Genomic DNA, 14,017 nt, shown 5'->3' on the forward strand with positions numbered 1-14,017 from the left:
AATTAGAACTAGCCTTTCTCTTTTTGTAGTTTAAAATTTTCTTTATTGGGATAAAATAAACATACAGTAAATTGTACAAATCTTAAGAGTCCAGCTCAATGAATCAGTGGTAAAAGCATCCAGAGCATTATGAAAAAACTTTCTAGCACCTAGAAGGCTCCCTTATGGCCATTCCCAGTGAACACCACTGCAATGTGTAAGTAACCCTGTTACTTAGTTTTACCTGTTATTGAACTTCGTATAAGTGGAGTCATACAGCATGTGCTCTTATGTCTGACTTTTCCCCCGGCTCATAAATTTGCCTGCAAGATTCATGTAGGAAGGTGCATGTGATACAAGGTCTGACAATTAAGTTCACAAACTTGTTGCAACGATGTTGCTAAGTTTTGTTGATATCAGAGGGATTATTCATTATGAATTTGTACCAACTGGACAAACAGTTAACCAAGTTTACTATTTGGAAGTGCTGAAAAGGCTGTGTGAAAAAGTTAGACGACCTGAACTTTTCGCCAACAATTCATGGCTTTTGCATCACGACAATGCACCAGCTCACACAGCACTGTCCGTGAGGGAGTTTTTAGCCAGTAAACAAATAACTGTATTGGAGCACCCACCCTACTCACCTGATCTGGCCCCCAGTGACTTCTTTCTTTACCCAAAGATAAAGGAAATATTGAAAGGATGACATTTTGATGGCATTCAGGACATCAAGGGTAATACTATGACAGCTCTGATGACTATTCCAGAAAAGGAATTCAAAATTGCTTTGAAGGGTGGACTAGGCACTAGCGTCGGTGCATATGTAGCTTCCCAAGGGGAGTGCTTCGAAGGTGACCATAGTGATATTCAGCAATGAGGTATGGAGCACTTTTTCTCGGATGAATTCATGAACTTAATTGTCTGACCTTGTAGTACTTGGTTCTTTTTTATTGCTCTGGTAGTACTTCCATTGTATGAATACACCACAATCTATTATTCTGGTCTGCTGTTAAACATTTGGGTCCTTTCCATCTTGGACTTCATTATGTATGAATAGTGCTGCTTTGAACATTCTCGTAGATGCCTTTTGGTGCACACACATTCTCTTTCTCTTGAGAAAACAGTGGCTTTCAATCCACCCCTTTTTTTGTCTATCATGTGACCCAGGTTATGATCTGGCATCCTGGGTCACCTATTGACCACAGGCTTAGGTAAGAATCTGCCTTTGAAGCCACAGGCCACTCTGGGAGAAGGAAAAGAGAATGAAAATGGAAAAGAAAGGAGGAGGCAGCTTCAGTGACAACACAAATGATAATCATTCCCTCCTAACTTCACATTTTCTCTTTAGTAGCTGTCTGAGATGCCTAAATTGACATTCATTTGAATTAAACATGTAAAGACTCATTTTAAGATGCAAACGTGCTTTTTAGAAGGGCAAATACATTAAAATGCTACAGTTTCCTGTTACTTGTAATGTTCAAATTATCCTCTTATTTACCAGCCCCTTTTTACTCACAGTGGTCTCTTGACCAACAGCCTCCATTAACATAGGAGTCGTTAGAAATGCAGAATTTCAGGCCCTACCCAGGCTTATGGAACCAGGCAGTGCATTTTGATAAGATCCCAGGTAATTCCCATGTACATTAAAGTTTTTGAAGCCCTCTCTTACCTTACTGGATACTCACAAGACCTTATGAAACAGAAAAGGGAGGGGTCATTTCTCTCATTTTACAGATGGGGAAATCAAAATGAAGAAAGGTGAACTTGACATGCCAAGAGCACCCTGCTGGTTCTGTGCCAGGGAAAGTTCTCTAAATGGAAACTGTTGCTTTCCCATTATTTCACTCTGGTGAAACAGACATGCTTAACCCATCATCACATCAACCAGTGTGTTTCTCCCTAGAAAGCACTGTCCTGAAAGGATGCACTATGGTTTGCATCACTTTTTTTGGAGGTTGGCCTTCGGAGCCATCAGAGGACACAGATGTGGCCACTTGGTGAGGAGAGGGCAGGGTGAAGGAAAGGAAAAAGGAATGATAAATGGCATGAGAGAGCAGAGGGGCATGGAAAGGATGAAGCTTTGCCAGAGACACATTTCAAGTCACTGGCTTTGCTATCTGACTCCTCCCTTGCCTGCAAGCCAGAGGTCTGTGCTGTGACGCAGTCTGAGAATCTGTTGGCAGCCAGCCTGGAGCTGGCCCAGGCTCTCACTGCAGTGCTTTCGGCTCTGCAGGGAGACTGGAAGCTGCCCTGTGCACCTTTGCTGGGCCCCGCAGAGGATCAACTCCACCTACACCAGAGGGGACACAGCTCTGCAGCAAACAAAGCCAGCCAGACTGCAGAGCTGTCTGGGAAGCTGGTGCAGTAACCCAAGACAGGTGTAGCTCAGGGCATGTCCGTATATACCTGCAAGGTCCAAGGACCCTAGGGTTTCATCATCCCTTTCTGCCTCTCCAGGAAGTGGCTCCAGGCTGCAGACTTGCTCCATCTAGCCTAGAGAGATGCCTGGATGCCCCCCACGCCCACCCCTTGACCCTGATCCCTATGATGGTCCCACAGCCAGGATGACTGGCTTAGCAAGGCTTAGAGTTCAGATTAGTGAAATTTACCTAGCCTCTATGGCCACTATTTAAATCCAGGTGGGGGGTGCTGGAAATTCCCAGGGCTCTGCCAGCCTTGATGCTGACATAGGAAGACTCCAAGGAAAGCTACGTCCTTCACCTCACTACCCCCACAGATGCCAGATGTCAGAAGTACAATTAACAGTGGCCTTCCGAAGCTGATTTGTTTCCTAAGCCAAAAGGATGGCTCTAATGGCAGGGGTTCTGGAATAGGCAAGGTGAAGAAGGTACCACAGGTTTGTGAGAGAGCTACTCAGGGCAGGTCAAGAAGCTCATGGAGCTGTAAAACAACAGTATATACTGAGTTGTCCCAGCAGATTGTGAGTCCTGTCATCTCCCTCAGTCTAAAGAGTCGAGCTCGTGCTACTGCCTTGACTGGCGGCCTCCCTGGTTCTTCCAGTGGCCCAATTTGCTTCCACAAGTTTCATCTCTCTGCCATCAGTGGCTTTCCTTCCCCAGGGCTGGGAGATGCTGTGGCCTGTTTATTCAGTCAAGGTCCAGTTGTGCAGCAAAAGCATTGATCTAACCTCCTAGCAGGTAAAACTATGTCAGAATGAGGGTCAGGTTTCCAAGGTCAAAAACTAGTCTGTATGTTGAGGTGTGTGTTGGTGGGTGGTCAAAAGTAGGAAAGAAGGAATCCTCTGGAAAGAATCAGTCAAAAGCCACTGTTTGAGGGTTAACTGTTCCTCGGCAGCGCAGGACCTTCTTCCCACTGAGCTTCGCCAGAGTGAATGCTGTTCTTTCCTACTGCCTTCTGTGTATCTCTGTACCATACCCACAGTGGGGCAGATCAGCAAATTCACTCAGAACCCCATTGTGACAGTGGAAATGCTTTTAAAATCTTTATAACAGAAATGGTTTAGCAATGCATATGTTAGATGCCACATGACTAGAGTATAAATCAATTCCAGGCACCATGTTTCCTGAATTTGCATCCATATATCCCCCACCTGTTTGATTCAAGCAAACAGGACTTAAAAATCCCCCTTAGATTTAGTCTTCACAGCCTCCTAGATGCTGGCAGGTCATTCATTCATTCATTCATTCAATTAATAATTATTGAGCATATGTCATGGGTGACTCATTGTGCTAATGAGGCATCGACACAGTTTCTACCATATAGGAGTTTCTTTTTTCTACAAATATTTATTAGCAAAGCCTGCTTGCATAGCACTGGTGAGGTGCTAGGGAGGGTAAAAAGGAAGAGAACATACAAGCTCTCAAGAAACTTCAGGTAGGTTACTACGATGGCTGTGAGTTTCAAGTGGCCATGGCAGGATTGCTTCCCAACCTTCCTTACGTTACAGCCAAACGTGGACACTCGGGAGAAGCAGCTGGCTGCCTGGTGCTCTCTGGTCCTGTCCTTCTGTCACCTGCACAAACAGTACAGTATGACCGTGATGGAAGCTCAGGAGAGCCTGCTCTTCAACAATGTGAAGCTACAGCGGAAGCTCCCTATGGAATCAATCCAGATTATAGAAGAGGAACTGAGGAAGAAAGGGAATGTTGAATGGTTAGATAAGAACAAGTCTAGCTTCCTGATCATGTGTCAAGAGGCCAGAAGAATGGGGGAAACTCATCCAATGGGGGTTACTCAGTGGGTTTCCAGGAGTGGCCAGAACAACTCCGTGTTCACACTGTATGAACTGACCAATGGGGAAGACACAGAGGGTGAGGAGTTACATGGGTTGGACGAGACGACCCCACTGCGGGCTCTGCGGGCTCTACAGCAGATCAAGGCAGAGGTTATCTCCATCAGTGATGGCCAAGGTGTCAAGTTCTTCTAGCGGAGACCTGTCTCCCTGTACTTCTTACCTCCCAGCTTTCCAGGTCTTTCAGAAAGAGACAGACGCAGTGTCCCTACAGACTGGATCTGTGACTCCACCAGACTCAAAGGGCGTCAGCCCAGGGATGGGTTTCCCATTTACCCCTTTTTTGTCCATCCCTGGGATAGGGCGAGGCGAAGCACCAAGGAAAAAAGATGTGCTTCTTCTTGCCCTACCTCGTCTCTGGTCCTAGATTGTCCCTGAGCTAGGGTCTGTAAACCTGCCATTTCACATGTGTTCACATATGTAAGTACACACACACACCCACACGCACACACACATGCACCCCTGCACAGCGTCTGTCTCTTACCCCTCCCACCCCCTTAGCTACTGTTGCCTCCCCTCTCAGGCTGGTGGTGGATCCTTCCTAGGGCATGGTGGCATCCCTGGCTGTGGGCAGCCTTCCAAGCAATATGAAGATAACAGGCCCAAGAAAGTCCTGGCAGTGAGAGATGGGGCCGGACACTGATTTATGATCTTAAGAAACACAATTGTCCCACTCCCCAAGAAAGAAAAGAAACTTTGGCTACATCTGCAGAATTGTGCAAGCTCACAGACAGCCCATTTCTATCGCCAAACAAATGGACCCTTGCTAAGAAGGGCCGATTCCCTGAAAGCTTGTCAGAGATGCAGTCTCAGCCCTCACCCCAGACCTGCAGAATAAGAACCTTCATTTTAACTGAATGCCCAGGGTATTCCAAGCACAGAGATGGTCGAGACACACTGATCTAGACAATTGAAGTTGAGGGAGTTTAGGAGAGAGATTATCACGCACTTCAGTGATCAAGAAAATATCTATGCAGGAGTTTGCCTCTGAGGAATGACTAAGCTTTGGCTGGGTACAGAGGGCTCAAGGAATAGTAATTTCCCACCTCCACTCAGTTAAAAAAAAAAAAAAAAGTGTCTGCCAACTGCATAAGGCAGTAAAATTTTGCAGACACATTTTCCACAACAGCAAAAGCTTTGAGTCAGGTAGGATGAGTCTGCAAATTCTTGCGGCTGTCAGGATCCCCAAATGGCAACTTGCCCAGTTTGAACAGCTTCAAGGTCAGATCGCCTGGTGTCCTGGAATGGACCTGCCCACACAAGATTCCTAGCCCTGTCTAACCTGCCTGTCTGTCAAGTAGATCAACCAATGAGAAACGGGTTCATTATTTTCCAGCAGTTACTCAGCCAATTGGCAGCTCCCAACAAACTGAGTCCTGAATGGCATCATATGAGCATTTGTAGGGTGGCTGCTTCATCAAGCTAGCCCAGGAGAGCAGATAAGTCACTATGAAGTTGTGATTAGAGGCTATTTGCACAGTGACTATTGCTTAACATTGGATCAGCCTGAGTGGGTACCTCCATTTTTTCTTGCACTCCCCTTTTTCACATTCAATTTAAGGAAAAAAAAAAAAAAGAATTAAGAATTTTGTTCTAAATATAAAAACTGAAACAAATGAATAAACAGATCAAAGCATGACTGTCTTTACTTTTATGTCCTGTTTCTATCTACTGCCCCAAGTGTCTGTCCAAAAATTTAATCAGAAAAGGATGATACAGAACTTCACAACACCATTGAATGCATGGCTTAAAATTCAGGCCTATGGTCCATTCTGATGAAACCTGTCCATCATTTCAGAAGCCATGCCAAGAAGAATCTGCTCGATAGCAGGTAAGCTCTAAAGACAACCTGAGTCATCTACCAGTAGGCAGATTTCTCCTTAGGATCATTTCCTAGCAGAAAATAATACCATATAAAGCAGCGGTGTCAAAACTTTTTTCAACGTTTTTTACCAAGGGCCATATGCGGTAAAATACACAAACAGCTGGGCCACTCACTTGAGGTGAAGTATGTATTGCCTCACCTGGTTTATTTAAGTAAACTAAATATATTTTTGGAATTTGCTGCGGGCCAATGAACAATGGATTGCGGACCCCAGTTGGCCCGCGGGCCGCAGTTTTGACACCCCTGATATAAAGGGTTCCTCTATACCCTCTAACTATTGCAGCCATGGCTTGTTTTATGAGGCAGTTGGCAGGGCTAAGGAGCTGAGCTGAGGCTGAGGAGCAGGACCCAGCTCCCTGGCTCACAGGAATTGGAACTTAGAATTTGTGATTCATCAGCTCTGTCCTAATTCCATTGATCTGATGCTTAATTAATAACACTGCAGTAACATCTGTCCTGAACGCACCACCACTTATCATTACCCTCAACATCTCCTGCCTTCTCTGCTATCTTTCCCACCCCAGTGTCCAAAAAACTCGAAGCACTAATCAGTCCACTAATTCTCCTAACCATTACCATAGATGTGATTTCAAATTAGTACAGACTGGGGCTATGCCTGAGCAACAGAGCAGGAAGGGGCAGACACACCGAGAAGAGTGCTCACAGTCTTTATCTAGGGACGGCTTTTAGGAAAGAGTTTCTGTGTGGAGGAGGTTCAAGCCGCAAACATTAATCTCACCATTTTGCCCCCATCTTTCACAGACTAAGCATATTGTATTGTGTTTTTGAAATGATCAAATGAAAGTGTGAGAAGTCTGGAAGCCATATGGGTAAGGAGTGGTTTAAGAAAGTGATGGAGATGAGATGAAAGTTATTTTGAATGTTGGAGGTGTTGTCGTGTGAAAGAGGCAGCAGTGGGTCTGGTAAGTAGGATGTAAGTTGAATGGAAAGAGGCACTTCTTCACAAAGAAAATCCCTCCAACAGTTGAGGCAGAGCCCTGCTTTCTGAGGTAAGAGAACCTCATGATGACAGGTACTTAAGCTGAAGCTCCATGGCTATTTTAAGAGACACGTGCATTACAAGGGGGAAAGGTTGGAGAGAACTTTATCATTCTTTCATCTCTGAGATTCTGTGATACATGCAGAGCCAACCTGCCCAGGACAGTTTCTGTGCTTTCATTTTATATGTATTAGCCCATGTAACTCCTACAGCACTCCAAGAAGGTAGGTACAGTTGTTATGTTTCATTTACATTTCCGCTCCCTCTGCTTGGAATACTCCAGTCTGCGATAACTGCACGGCTCACCCCCTTCACATTATTCTGGTCTTCTTAGTGTTTTATCTCCTCCAAGAGCCTTTCCTCGATACCCTTTGTAATATAGCTATCCCCTATCCTGTTTTATTTGACTTTATAGCATTTAGTACTATCTAAAATTAGACCGATCTATAAATAGATCTATTTATCTACTGTCTCCTCCATGAGGACAGAGCAGCCCTTGGTTGATTTTGCTCAATGCGCCATCCCCAGCATATGGAACCGAGGTTGTGACACATGGCAGAACATATGTGTGGAATGAATAAATAAGTCTGATTTACAGATGAGGAAATGGAGGCATTGAAGAAGTGAAGTAACATCTCCATGGTCACGCAGTGGTAAATAGAAGAGCCAGGATTTGAACACTGTGGCTCCAGAGGCGACCTACATAACTGCTCTACTCCATTTAACTCTCTGAAGAAACCATGTTTTCTTGAAGAAAAGCTGACACCCTTGAAAATTCAATGGCTGACTGGCCAGAGTCACCTCTTTTTTTATTACTTCAAATGATTTATACCTGTAAGCAGGAGGCACTGGTTGCCATCGACATGGTGTCAAAAAGCCCAGAGAGAGAGGCAGAGGGCAAAAGTCAGAGTGCAGGAGGTCACCTTTGCCTCACCAATCTTCTGGCTGCACAGTGATTTGGTGAGCAGAGTGGGTGGGTCAGAAGGGAACAGTGAACAGCTCAGCAGTCACCTGGTCTTAGTATGTCCCTCGGCAGACAGGTTGATTCTGACACAAGTCCCATGCCTGGAGTCTTCAAAATCAAATTTGTAAACACACAGCAGATTCGTTGTCACTCCAAATGGTTTAAAACCATATGCAATGTTATCCTTCCATAAAATGGGCTGCATTTATGTTCCAGGTAAACTGGAGGTAGGAAGTTAACTATGTTGGCTTTTGTAATTAATGAAAGAGAACATGGACTTGAAAATCAGACATACCTGAATTAAAATTAGTTACTCTCTGGGAATCTCAGTTTCTTACTTGGAAAATAGAAACTAAACCTTCTGATATGGTTTTTGTAAGCATTAGATGAGAAAACATAAAGGAGCACATCTGCCATTGATTTTGTCTTTAAATGTCAGACCATTATTTTCCTGCTCTCTGCCTTCTACTCTTGCTGTGTCTGGATACAGGAAAAATGAAAACAAAAACAAAAACATTATCTGAAGGAGATATTGGGATTAAACCCAAAACAGCAAAATTAAATTAACAAAATATATGGACATTTCAGTTCATTGTGGCCAGCGAAATACTACATTTGTGTATTGTCTGCACCTCCAGAATTATGAGTCAGGCCCTGAACCATCTTTGTGCTCCTGTCCTCAGCTCTCCACACCCTAGCTCAGCGGGATGTCCTTCACTGTAGCATCTAAGTGGCAGAGTAAAGAAAGTGATAGGGCAGGAGTTTTCATGACTAGAACTTGCCCTGGCCAACCCCTCTCTTGGAATCTGCAGTGGAAAATGGGGACATTTTCACTAGGTTAGACATGTTTGAGGACCTAACTGGGCCTGCGGGTCTGCCAGAAATTCTGTCTGTTTCAGATGGATAAAAGCCTGTTTTGTTGCCCAGCAGTTTCAGGTTCAGCCTAATACATTCTCTCTTGGAGTCACTATTGTTCTTCACTTAAATATCATCATCATTCACCTAGTATCAGATTCTGCTGGTATGACCTTTACTAACAAAGCATGTGGAACATTTGCTTATAAAATATGATGCTAACATAAAGTACACTGAGAAATATGGCAGTAAAGTGAACCTGTGTTTATATTGCTACCACTAAAACTTTTATACCTACCTCTATCCATCACCAAAATCCACTAGAGTCTAATGCAAAGTCTTAGACAATTGTGTCTGGTTGTCTATAAGGGAGAGTAAGAAAATACATCTCACATATCTCTAATGAGAGGCATGCTTTACCTCCTTTTGGAACTCCTAACATAGGAAGGGGTGTTCAAAGGTGCAGGGTGAATAAAAAGATTATGTTAACTGTTGGGATGCTTCAAAGTAAATGTGAATTTCCATGCACTCTTATATACTCTTTGAATCAAAACAAAACAAACACAAAATTAAACCTGATATGTTGGAAATAAGAAATACTAAGAGTGTCTGGCATATGATAGGTGCTCCATAAATAATTTGAATGAAAGAGTAAATGAAAAATTAAATCACGAGGTCTCTGATATCTGGGTAATAGAAAATTTCCTAAAGTGCTGGAGGGAAAAGGAAAGCCTCACTGAGATATTTAAGTCCAATTACAGATTTTTATATCTCAAAAGGGAGCAAATAATTACTTTTGCTTTATGTTTTTCAGTGGGTTAACAAACAATAGAAGAATTTTTATCTCTTTTCAGGAGGCTATCTGAAATGATATCATACACTTGGCCAAGTTTTCCTATTTGTTTCTAATGAATGACATCAGCTTTAATGTTGCACTGCACAAAGATAAAGTTTGATATTCCCTGAGAGAAAGAAATATATAGTCAGGCCAGGGTTTGTCAAACTTGACACTGTTGACATTTGGGAATGGATAATTCTTCCTTGTGAGGAGCTGTGCATTGTCAGTTGTTTAGCAGCACCCCTGCCCTCTCTATGCCCTAGATGCCAGCAGCACCTGTGCACTGAGTCATGTCAAGCAAAATGTATCTAGACATTGCCAAATATTCCTATGAGGCAAAATTGCCTTTGGTTGAGATTTAGACCTTAAAAATGGTCAACTGTTAGAGAGGTAAAATTGGCTTATGACCTTTAAAAGATTATAAACTAATTTTTCTCTAAACATAGCTCTGTCTTGATTCCTACCCCATATCAACTGGACCCTGAATAGAGTAGTTACAGAGATATCTGAAAGGGCATTGAAGCTGCAAGAAAAGTTCTTATGCCAAAAGAAACTGTCTCAGTTAACCAGTGACACAACCATGTGGCATAACACACCAATCTGCAACTCAGTGATTTAAAACAGCAATCGTTTATCTTATGCATTAGAGTCTACAAGTTGGCTGGAATCACTCTGAGCCGGTGGGTTCACAGAGGCAGTTTTGCTCCATGAATCTCATTTTGAGACTCAGGATGAAAAGGGAGCAGCTATTAGGGAGAAGTCCTTCTCACAATGGTGGAAGAAGCTTTCAGAAGCACTAGCAGAAACAGCACTGTCTCCTTCAGTCTACATTGCCATTTCAAAAACGTAGAAACCAACAGTATGAGATGTCAGAAAGATATCACTTCTACCCACATTTCATTGGCCTAAGCAAGACATATGGTCAAGGCCAACATCAGTTGGGCAAGAAAGTACACATTTCCCTTGGAAGTTGGGGGAAGGAGAGGAGATAAGCTGAACAATAATCTACTACAGTTATACACATGAACTTCAAAGACAGCATCTTCAATACCATCTTGAAAAAGAGCCATGGGTTTTCCATTCTCATTGGCTCCATTTCTTTAGGGAAAGAGAGGGAAGAATCACTGGCGTTTGAGTCACATTTGCAAAACATACTAAGATCTTAGTTGGGAAAATGTACAACATAAACACCAAAATTTTCTTAGTTACCTTTATGAAATCTTCCTCTTAATTCAATAGACGGTTGGTTTTATTGTTGTGTTTTGTTTTCAGGATCCTTGGTGAACATTGTCTTCATTTGGGTTAATTACTTTTAAAGGGAACCTTAAGTATGGATAAAAATTATTTAGTCCTGCTTCTTTTCAACCAGCATACTAAATAAATCACTAGCAGCTTGACAACAGCCAGCAGCCTACAACAGAGGTATAGAAAGTCAGTATTGTGTTCCACCTTCTTATGTATCAACTGCATTAGTCATAATCACATGTAAGTGATCTGTGTACTATTTAGGTTTCTATGTGCTTTAAAGAGTTTAAGAGGAACTGGAGTGGGTAAAACAACAAAATTACTACTGGAATGGAATTTAATTTGGGTATTTGCAGGATCTTTAATAAATACTACTGTGGGTTTCATTAATTTATCAATGTTAAAGCTAAAATCTCTCTCAAATACTCCCAATACAGCTTTGTGGAGACCTGATTGAGAACAACCCCATAATTTTACAGGTGTGGAAAACTGTGTTTTTAAAAAATCCATGCATTGTTCAAGGTCTCCCTTTAGCCATAACAGACCTTAAGCTCAATCTGTCCAGGTTTTCTGGCACCCAACCCCAGAATTTTCAGGCATACCATACTGGTTAATAAAATAAAGGAATTGTAGGTATTTGGCCTAAAGAAGACCAGAGTAGCCTGCAAGTTTTTTCCATCACCGAGGGTGCAAAACTCTGGGGTCTCAAATGGAATAGGCAAAAGTCTTATTTTTGAGAATAATGGGACACACCCCAGGGGTCCCATCTATGGAGAGGTAGGTATGGAGAGAATGCAAGTGAGAATCTTCAGACTTTAAGTTAGAACATCCATTCTGTCATCTGACCCTCCATGTGCCAAGTCTTTGTGCAGCTTGATATCTTTTCGACATCTGATGCTATTGACTTCTCTCCCTTTGAAAAATGTCCCCAGGTTTCCTCCTGTTTTTCTGATTGCTCTTAGTTCTCTTTCAAGCTCCTTTTTTTTCTGCATTTATCCCAAATGATGGTGTTCCGCTTGGGCCTCCCTTCTCACTCCTCATTCTGCCATAAAGCCTAGGATTATGGCTCTCAAATCTTTATCCCCAGCCTAAATTTCTCTTCTGAACCCCAGAGCCCTACACTCAACCTCCTGGGGAACATCCATTGGCTGGCCCATAGACACCTGACAACAAATTCTCTCCCCATACTTGTCCTTCAAACAACCATTTCCTTACCCAGCATCCCCATCTCAGGAACTATCACCATCATCCACTCAGTTGCCCAATCCAGAAAGTAGGGATTCGATCTATATTTGACTTTTCCCATCACACCTCACATCTAAGCAGCTACCAAGCCCTGCAATATTATATCCTTATTATTTTCTAATTGTCCCCTTCGCTGTATTCACAGACACTGTCTGAGTTCATTCACTTTTTATTTCTTGCCTGGATTAAGTACTGGCCTCCTAATTGTTCCCTCAGCCCAATTCCAGCCCTTCTGTACAAGCCATCTGTACAGAACACACATTCTTCAGTGAGTTTTCTCTAATAAAGAATAAATTTGAGTTTTATATGGTAACCTGGTTCATATCACCACTTGTATTCTGAGCATGGGGCATTTGTTTATTCATTCAACATTGTTTATCAAGTGCCTAGTATGCACCAGGCCTTAGAAAGACGATAACAGCGACAACAACAAAAATTATTCCTCTTATGGAGCTTAAACTTAGTAGCAGGAAGCACACAATACAAAATTAAATAGATGCCTATAATAAATAATACAAATCAATAAAATATATATTAAGTTAGAAAAAGAAAAGTACTTGTAAGAAAAATACAAGCAGAGAAGGACGATTAGCATTGTTGTGGGGGGAAGGCTAAAATGTTACATAAGGTGATTATAAAAGGCCATACTGAGAAGATGACATTTAAAGGCTTTGCACATGGTAGCCACTCATAAAACTACTTCTTAAATGATGAAATACATGGATAAGTGCCTAATTTTATATGACCCACTCACTAAGTGGTGAATAAAGCAAAAAAATAAATTATCCCTATTTTACAGGTAAGGAAACTGGGGCTCAGAAAACTAAAGTGACTTGCCATCCAGGAGATGGTGGAGTGAAGCCTCAACCCGATTCTTATTCCTCTAAGACAAAGGAGGAAACTACCAGTATTATCTCAAAATTGATGTTACAACAACATGAGGGACTATATGTGATTCAGGTGGTCTGGGGTTTGAAGTACATGCCACTGTAAATATTTTTGATCAGTCTGACACGCTGTGAAACTAAGGTCCAAAGTGAGGCTGACCTGGGTTCAGGCATTTTTCTGGGGTCAGCCAAGCTGAGACAAGTAGGCTGTCCGTTCACGCACCCAAGTGTTGTTATTCGCTCAACCAACGTGAGGTGAATGTTTATAACAAGAAGTGTTCTGTTCTAGATGCTGTGGATTCTGCCATAAACAAGATAGACAATCACAGAGCTCTTTGAAAGGCAGATGGTAATATGTAATGAAGCTAGCTAGTAGGGGTAACGGCTCTGAAGAAAAATGAAGCAGAGTCGGGGACGGGAGGTTCAGGGGTGTGCTGACCAAGGTGAAGTGAAGGAAAGAAAGGAGAAAGCTATGGTCCTCATGACAGAGAAGAATTTGGTCAGTTGGCAACAGGAAGAATAGCCCCAAAGAGCCAGGAAAGGAGTTAGGTTAAATGGACAACTCTTGTCCAGGGCTTGAGGCTCAACCTGCAGGAGTGACCCCAGGTCCACCAAGCCCCACCCTAGACAAAAGCAACATGCCTTGTTTTAAACTGACTGTTAGCCTTTGTTTTACTCCCTGAAATTCCCTGAAAGAGTCGTCTTTCTTGATTTTCTTCCTTCCTAGATTTGTAACTCCAGGTTGGATTAAAAAACTGTGGGGTCTATCCGAGAACTTAAGACAAAAGGGGATCAAAGCACATTCAAGGTGCTTATAACCAAGAAAGGGAACCATGCACTGCTGGT

General features: G+C 42.6%; 1 long non-coding RNA gene and 1 pseudogene across 1 annotated transcript in view; one reads left to right on the top strand and one right to left on the bottom strand.

The window, feature by feature from the left end:
• LOC141568291 (uncharacterized) overlaps nucleotides 1-14,017 on the bottom strand; it is a 153,611-nt gene that overhangs the window by 80,518 nt on the left and 59,076 nt on the right. The window lies entirely within an intron of this gene.
• On the top strand, nucleotides 3,848-4,387 carry LOC109449022 (vacuolar protein-sorting-associated protein 25 pseudogene; annotated as a pseudogene).

Source organism: Rhinolophus sinicus, chromosome 13, assembly GCF_057876585.1.
Source record: "Rhinolophus sinicus isolate RSI-liver-muscle chromosome 13, RSI-T2T, whole genome shotgun sequence".
Taxonomy (NCBI): Eukaryota; Metazoa; Chordata; class Mammalia; order Chiroptera; family Rhinolophidae; genus Rhinolophus; species Rhinolophus sinicus.